The sequence below is a fragment of the Lonchura striata genome, chromosome Z (genome assembly GCF_046129695.1).
Source record: "Lonchura striata isolate bLonStr1 chromosome Z, bLonStr1.mat, whole genome shotgun sequence".
NCBI classification, from domain to species: Eukaryota; Metazoa; Chordata; class Aves; order Passeriformes; family Estrildidae; genus Lonchura; species Lonchura striata.
In genome coordinates, this window is record NC_134642.1 from 34,575,616 (window position 1) to 34,584,563 (window position 8,948).

General features: G+C 36.1%; 1 long non-coding RNA gene across 1 annotated transcript; it reads right to left on the bottom strand.

Moving 5' to 3' along the window:
* Positions 1 to 706: 706 nt before the first annotated feature.
* Positions 707 to 7,980, bottom strand: LOC110483748 (uncharacterized). Its single transcript, XR_013341596.1, has 4 exons — positions 7,932 to 7,980; positions 2,152 to 2,219; positions 1,835 to 1,909; positions 707 to 971 (listed from the first exon to the last, which is right to left on the bottom strand). It is a non-coding gene; the product is annotated as an uncharacterized LOC110483748 (long non-coding RNA).
* Between the last annotated feature and the right edge of the window lie 968 nt (positions 7,981 to 8,948).

The following is an 8,948-nucleotide window of genomic DNA, read 5'->3' on the forward strand; positions in this document are numbered from 1 at the left end:
TTATCTGTAACTGAGTTCCCAGGAAAAAAATACAGGAAAAGATCATCCAACAAACTATTTATTTATATTATTTCTAGGTACTTATGAAACAAACAGGTAAGCAATTTGTGCCAAACCACTCCGTGGGAAAATAGAGCTTGTGAATTTAGTTAGGAGTCTAACACTGTATGACCCAATACTTTTATGAATAAACTAAAAAATATCTTCAATAGCTACAAATAATTTCTTGTGAAAGTTTGCGTTCTGTTGTGGGCTTGGACCTTGATAAATATTTTCATCAAAGATAGAGATGATGAACCACAGAAGAAGTTAACTATTGCAACAGTGACATGGCGGAGTCAGCATTCCTGGAAGAGTTAAAAAATAAAAGTGGGTGTGTCACTTGGGGACAGCTTAGTGGTGAAAAGACATTAATTAGGTAAATGGCTGGACTCAATGAGGTTTTTTCCCAACTTTAAAAATTCTATGATTCTATTAGAACTGTAAATGCTTTGGAGAATAGAATTTTAAAAATTGTGAAATAGCCAGAAAAATTGCAGAAACAACTAGAAAAAGGTTACAGTTCAGTTTAGGACAAATAGCATATATAACATCTCAGGAGAAACTGCCATAGCAAATAGAAAAAAAAAAGAAAGGAAAACACCACCAATATCTGAATAAATCAAAGTTAAATATAAATCAGTGTTGCCATCATCTTAGGAAAAACAAACAAACAAACAAACAAGTGTTTAAAGAGCAGTTGGTTTTCAGGAGATTTTACATTTTATTCTTATATATGTGCCTGCATTTCTTGCCTGCCAGTCTTCTGGTAAACAGAGATACCATTTCCAATTAGTTGTGGGAAGAGTGATCCTAAAATCTAAATGAAGTCTGTGGATACCTTTAGGAAATCATTCTTCTCCAGATGGACTGAAAAATTGTTGAGAAACAACTTCCTTCAAAGAAGACAATAAAGGAGGATGTTAAGTCATCTACAAGACAATGAGGGCATTTTTTTAGTTTAGAGTTTAACTGAAAATGCAATTGTAGATTGAGCACTGTGTAATACAATTACTATCAAGGACATAAAGAACAAGCCTATATAATTTGCATTAGTCAACACAAGTTACTGATATTTTAATTTAGATTAAAACTTTTTTCTGAAACACCCACTCTGGACAAGTGTTTGGTGTTAAACCATGGCTCTCCTGAGCTGCAGCTGACTGTACTGGCTCTTACGAAGCAGCAGCAGCTACTGTGATTTCCTGAACATGTAGTTTCTGACAACTTCCCTTTGCTACCACTATTCCTTTCTTTTTTGGGATACAAGGGCTACAGGTAGGAAGCTGGTTACATTGGTTTTCCATCTGTAGCAGTCCCATAAAGAGCCTCAGAACAGAGTTAAGAGTTTAGATATGTGCATATATCTAAATTTGGAAGTAACTAATTCAATATGAAATGCTAAAAAGATCATCCTTTTGCAAAAATTGGAAATTACTCTTGCCTTAGGCTTATAGCAAAGTTGAGCCTTTGAGCAAAATCCAAACTTCTCAAAATCTACCAGCATACCCACATGTGGCTAGCATTCATAATATCAGCATGTGTGATTAACTCCTTCTATGTCTTGCAGAGGGTTTTCTAGTCCATGGATTTAATATTTTCTAGCTAACATCAATTAACAGTCAGCTGTCAAGATCATGAATAGAAGTGTGATGACTACTTTCTCAGATATGCAGAAATATACATTATGGAAGATAGCAGCCTTGTCACCTCAAAAAATCATAAGAAATGGAAGCTTGTTCTACCACAGAGGAAGAATCATCCCACTTAAAAAAGACTAGGTAGAGATACCTACAAGCTGGTCACTTAACATGGTTATTCCTTCTTTCTTGTTGGAAGGTTAAGATCCACGTACAATATATTTGTCCATCTGAAGGGTCACATGCAACAAGAAAAACAGAACAACCACCTTTGCACCTTATATATGAAAGTCCTGTTAATGCAGCCCTCTGGACAAAAAACCAAACCAAAACGAAAAACCTCCAACACATTTTTCCCCCTATTTTTCTTCATTCTTCCATGTGCAGGGAAACTTTGTCAGAGAATATGTGTATTTACCTTTCCCTTCATAACATCATTGCAATGCAGAATAAATGGAATAGAGGAAAGCACCTGAATATGATATCATCATTTTTCTTGTTTCTTGGCAGCAAAGGGGATTTTCTTACTATTCCATCTGTCTGGAGAAGGAAAAAAAAAAAAAAAACAAAAACCACACAGTAAATTAACAGTCAGATGAAGTTTATAGTGCTGACTTTTTCAAAGTCACATAAGGATGTCCAGATGGAGTCTGCAGGAGTTACTTTAAGGACAACTGACCAGAACAGAAAAGACAAGTATTAACATTCTTTGTCAAGTATTTTATGTAATGCTCCAGGCCTGAAGTCTCCCAGCATTGCAAGTTACTCTTTCACAAGAACATGAAATGATAAAGCTGTACACTATCCCAACTGAATGTAACCTTTCGTAAGCTTAACAAATTCTGCAACATTTCCTGCTGTCCTCTCAAGCAAGGTAGAGCACACTGATATAACATTCCTGGAATTTCAGATGTGTATGGGAACAGATGAGCTCTCAGCTTCTCATCAGTTCACCTTATCTGGGGCCACCTTTGACAGGCTCTGTGCTATACCCAGACAAAGTGGCAGTGACTTTTGCCTCCATAAACACTTTGATAATGCCAAATCCTTTCAGTTCTTCATGCTGCAAATGGCTCTGCTGCCTGGACAAGCCTGTGCCAAAAACCTAGGGAAAACAATCAGAGACAGTGTGGCAGTGTCTCCCTGCCTCAACAAGAAAAAAAAATCCACATCCCTCTGAGGTCATCTCATCCTTCATCGATCACACACCACCCTCTGTACCCACAGCTCTAGAAATATCTGTATTATAATAGATAATACTGACAACACCTAGTTCTGCCATCATAATGTTGTTAGCAACTGTATACACTGTTAGCCACAGTTCCAGTTACTCAGATTAAAAAAAAAAATCCTGACAAGGCTAGTGACTGCAAGTGTCTCTGGATAAAAATCCCACCAAGCATTATAATCCATTTTCACTTTGAAAGGAATGCAAACCTTCCTCTTGCTCTGTCCCACAAACTTCCTGACAAATTTTAAGTACAAAGGTGTCCTGAAGTAATTGCATTTGAATTTTATCACATAGAAGATATACTAAAGTCCTGCATATCATATTTGTAATTCTTCATTGTGACAATTTTTAATGCCAATATGAAATTCTAAATAAATTTCTGACATCTGATTTCCAGATATGTATGCATTTTTTAATTTAAGCATCCCCATTTAATTATTTAAATAATTTTGAGTTTTTATATTATTTCCTCAATTTCATACTAAGAGCAAAACATTGCTCTTCACTGCAAACTAACATCCTTCAACTAAATAAACAGCAATCCAACTACAAAATGTAAAGCAGAAAGTTACACATGGACTGACAAAGCAGAAGACTAAACAGTTCATTCTATTGTATCTGCTGACTTAACTTTTTAGCCATTTTATTAAACGAAGGAAAATGTAGTATTTTACAAAAAAAGCATTATGTATGCTGCATAACTTACAGAGGAGCAGCCAAGTGTTCCCATTGTACTTTTATCCTCATAAAAGCACCACATTGTCAGAACACAAACTTCCTAGCATACAAGCTTTTTTAAGTAGGAATATTTCCCAGATTACCGCCCTAAACAGACATATTTATGTCACTACAAACACTGTTCGCAATTAGCACTTTGTTATAAAGACTCATTGCAAGTCAAGTACCCTCAAAATGAAGAGACAGCACTCAGATGAAGTTCACCACAGGTAACTTGGTCCAAGAACATTTAACTTGTCTCTCCATCCAAGAGAGATGAGAGTGCATTTAGGTAATCAAACACAGTCCTTAGGGCTGTCTCCATAACTCAGAAAATGGCCTTAGCAATTCACCAAATATATCTAAATCTGAAAAAAAAATTTCTATCTCTTAAATTTGTGCTGAGAGTAGTCCATACCATGGTACCCAGACTCAGGGGTGAGTTAAGATGGACCTTTTCTGAAGGGAATTGGAATTAAGTCCTCACCGATCTTTTTCTTTAGGTCTAATATAGGTTTCTATTTTCTACTTCACTGCATATAACCTTGTATTGACATAACTCACATAGGCCCAATCACTTGAAGTGATAGAGTTACATCCAATCTTGTTGTAAACAACAAAGGCCGGAGGAGGGGCATGGACCTCTTGTCAGCCTTCACCAGCAAAGCACTGGTGTTCCCGGGACTGCTACTTCACTACTCGACTCTATCTAGTTCCTGACATCCTTTCCCAAGCAGGCAAAGAAATCCCAAAGGGCAATGCACTCTGCATCTTCTGCCACAGCTGTACAAGAGTCTGCACTGCCCCGCAGCAAGGGGACCTCCACTTGTGGACACAGATTTATTTTTCTTTTTTTTTTTCCCCCACAAGCTTGAGCTGAATGTTACTCATGAGCAGAAAAGCACATAAAGCTCCTGAGCCTAAGGCTGCAGTGCATCTGTCAGAGCAGAGCTAAAATAAGGTTCAATATTTTGGTTTTCCTATACTGTACAAGATTATTTGGCACTGTGCTTATTGAGTTTGGGAGGTCAGGCCTTCAATGTTGCTTTGTTATTATTTGGACTTAAGAAGTCAGTTTAAGGTCTTCTAAGCTTTTAATTTTGGAACAGTGTTTTGCTATCTATCCACACTCTTCCAAACAAAATGAAAGCAGCACAACAAATATTCAGTGAGAATCACAGCTCTATCTGTGCATGCCACAGGGAGACTAAAATCTCCTTTCAGCCTGAGTATTCATCATGGAGATGCCTGTAAGCTCCAGATACATTTTCCAGGCATTTAAGACTTGCAAATTATAAATCTTTTCTCTGAATCTTTCATACAACTATGATGCTATTAAAACTGCTTCAAAAGCCGCTTTTTTAAACTAAAGATGCAGGAAGTTGCACATATCATCTTTAGTTGAAACATTTGAGCTCCTGAAGTGCTCTCTTCTTGGACAAACTGTGTAATGAGTTTTTTACATGTGTATAATAACTTAATAATTTAATTTTCTGTTTTAAAACTAGCAGTGTTGGTGTTGTAATGCAGATCATAATCACCTTCAGAGAGCAAATAAATACCTATGAGGTTAGGTATTGACTTTAAGGATGGCAGAACATGACCTCACACCTCGTTCATATGTTATCAAGCTGCAGGGTGAGTCACTAAGCAATTTACTTCTTTGTTTGCCAGGACAGAGGTACTAATGAAAAAACAATCCCACTGCAACTCTTTTCTGTTGAGAATATGTCAGCTGCTGGAAGTGGGGCTGTCCATGAGTCTACTGAGCTACTCACTTTTTTTAAACTTTTGGCTTTTTGTTGCACACCAGTTTCTACCAATTCAGGAAGACTGTATAGCAAAATTTAAGATTTCTTGCTCACCACAGGAGAAAACTTACACTTTTATTTCAGGGACATTTGCGATAGATCTGTTCACACTTTTCAAGGAAAAATCTTGAGTATATCATATTAGGTAATAAAACAGAACACTTATAGAATCAATAGAACATTAAATGTTAAATTTGCTGAATATTTTCCTATTCCTTGTTAGTCTGGTTTGCACAGCATTACATCTTGTAACTATCTTTGTACATGTCAAAATATAAACGACTGCATTATTTCTATTATGCAGTCACTGAATTCTACAGTATTTTGGCTAACTCTACAGGACTATTTAACATAAAACATATTAAAGTCACATGAATCTATTACTGTATGAGATTCAAAGACAGAGTTTTGAGGCTGTTGTCTTTGTGCTGTGTTGGCAAAAACCTAGGTATTTGTCTAACTACAACCCTATCGCAGAACTCTTCCAGAGGCAACATAGTAATATTTTGGATGACAAATGACTTTTTTAAAATTGGCTCTCATTGAGCCAATGACATATTAATTCCTCAATCTTAAAATCTATTTCTTCACAAATGTATGTTTTCTAACCCTGGCATGTTTATTAGCTGACTTCCCATTTACTGAAACAACAGGGCTTTATGAGGTCCTAGGGAACTTTCTGACCCTGAAAAAGCAGAGGCATTTACAGATAGCCCTCTCCTCTGGTTACCTGATTTCCTGGCTCCAGAGTCTGGGAAGAGATGCTATTTTTAATCAGTTTCCATCCAAGAAGGAACATTTTCTTTTTTTTGTCTTTTTTCTTTTTTTTTTTTTTTTTTTGAGTATGCATTAGTTATGCTAGTTTTTAGCAAGGAGATTAAGCTAGATAAAAAGCAATTTATTGCCAAGTACACTGAGTATTTGGCACCAGCTACCCTAACCAACAAATTTTGTGTTGTGCTGTTAAATAATCTCTTGTCCTACTTCTCCATATGTGAATCTAGAAATACCTATTTGAGATTATCCTTTTCAGATGTAATCTTCAGTGACCCAAAATAATGAGAAAGAAACATTGTCTTTCTGATTCCTAGGGCCTTTATTCTTCCCTGTCCCCAGATAACATTGTCTTGAGTTCATACTTCATCAATTGTTTTCCAGCAGCTTATGGATTCAAATAATCATAGGATCCTCCTAAACGAAGGAAAGAAAACTGTAGAGGCAGAGCACAAAAATTCAACACTGCTCTGTAATTTAAATTCTCTGTGCTATTCTTAGCCTTGAAGTGATATTCTGAACAGCTCTACAGCCTCTAAAGGAAATGCTTAATTATTTCTTTGATGGTTGCCATCTGTCTACTACTGTCTTTACTACCCTGGAGTTAACTACATACAGAAAAAGAAATCCAAACAACAACAAAATAGAGTCAAAATATAGAGAGAGACAACATGACACTCTTGATCAAAGCAAAATGGACATTTTGTGTTCCAACTTCACAATGAACAGAGTACTCAGAAGCACTGAAAATTTAAAATTGGTTTTATCCTTTTCTTAAAAGCACCACACCACTAATAATATACACATTATACAGGGCTTTAGCAGTATGCTAAAATACAGCCAGAAATAAATACAGTGATAGACAGTATACAAATTAAAAACATTTCTGAAGTTGTATCCACCAAATAACTATATGCTAAATGCATATATTTTCTTAGTTCTTTGAAATTGTAATTCCTATGCAAACCATAAGCATGGCACATCTGCTAACCCTTATGTTTTTATGTCCTAATCTATAGGAGTTCTTATACAGAGTTCAAAACCACAACAGTTCAGTGGTTTAGTGTATAATGTTACCATGCCTGTGCTTTGCACTGGTTCACCAAAGAGTGCTTCCTCCCTAGATTATGAACATCCTTCACCTGAATTATATGGAACAAATTATGTTGTCCTAACTCAGAGTAAGTTGGTCCTCAATGACATGAACTAAGGTTCCCATGCCAAGGTAACTGAAGTCTTTTCCTAATGGCAGTGGACTCTAAACCATATATTTACTTGCTAAATGAAAATAAAACATGTGGTAGTGGTACTATTATAAATGAAAGGTAATGTTCCATATTGCTCTGACTGGGAACTGGGAAGCTGCAAGAATTCAGGCTCCCATCTGCAACACATAATGACTGTAAACAATTCTGCATTTTTTCACCACAGCTGCACACAGCCCTGAAAAAATATTCTCATATTTAACAAGTTTGCAAAATTACAGTTCTCAACCAATTTCTCTGTTTGGCTGCACCAAATAGGCCATCTGGGTTTGTAGATAAAGTCAAAATCAAATGGTTAGAGTTGATAAAGTTTTCAAAATACATTTCCAGTAATCAAAAATATTTAGTAACATCACCTTTGTTGTCTCCTTCAGGAATTAACCTCTGCAATTAACTTTTTCTTTGATGCTCCTGGTTGTGAATATATTTCTGGAAACAAGAGACATTTACTAACCTGAGGTAGAGTTGCCAAAACCTATGAGATCATTTGATCTTGAAATGGAAAACAGAAAATTTTTTCATATCCATGTAATTGATTGAAGAAGAAAATACTTGGCGTGGTCCTAAAAGATAAATTTAAAATTATAACCAGACCTCCAATTAACATAATTTTTGCATATATTTTTCTCCTAAGCACTGATATCATTCAGAAATTTTCCCCTATTTAGCTGAAGATACTTTCTTTAAATCTTTCAAGAGAATAGCTATGTGTGAAATAGCATTGGTTTCTATTTAGCTTTCAGAGGTCACTAATAATGCAAGGTAATAGGAACATCTACCATGAAGATTCCAAATTCTGATAAAGAAACCAGAGTCTTCCTCTGCCAGAGGCAGTCAGTGCTTCTCTGACCACATACTGAGAAATACTCCATCAGACACCAATGGTTCAGCAGCAATTTTCTGCATTTAACAGTTATTGACAAATGAATCTTCCTGTTAATTATCTGATTGAAAATAACTTGCAACTGTGTGCAGCATCCCAGCTATCCAATCACATTAAGGCACCTATCCAATCACATTAAGGCACCTGGTTCCAGACCATGGATACAAGTGCTTCCAAGGAAAATCTGTCCCCTTGAATCAGATGTTATTTGCAGATCTGGCTGGGTTCCTCCTGTAGAAGGAATCATACTGTGTTCTTATAGGTAGCTAGAACTGACACAGATCTATGTCTTTTAGAGATTTATAATCTCAAGCCATGCCTTTTTACATGGACAGCTTGGAACAGATCCGGAAACTATAAAAAGCACATCATATCCAACAAAAGTCTCACATCAAAGACTTATAAAACTGGAGCAAATGATTCATGGTTCCTATTGCTGGATCGTAATCATACACAACTTACAGTTCTACATGGCTTGGGAGCAAAGTGAAACTTCACAATTATGAACAAGCTGTGCTTAAAGAGTTTGAATTTATTCAAGCCATAAACTTGTATTCAAAGGTTGTAGTTTTGAATGCAAACCCAAAC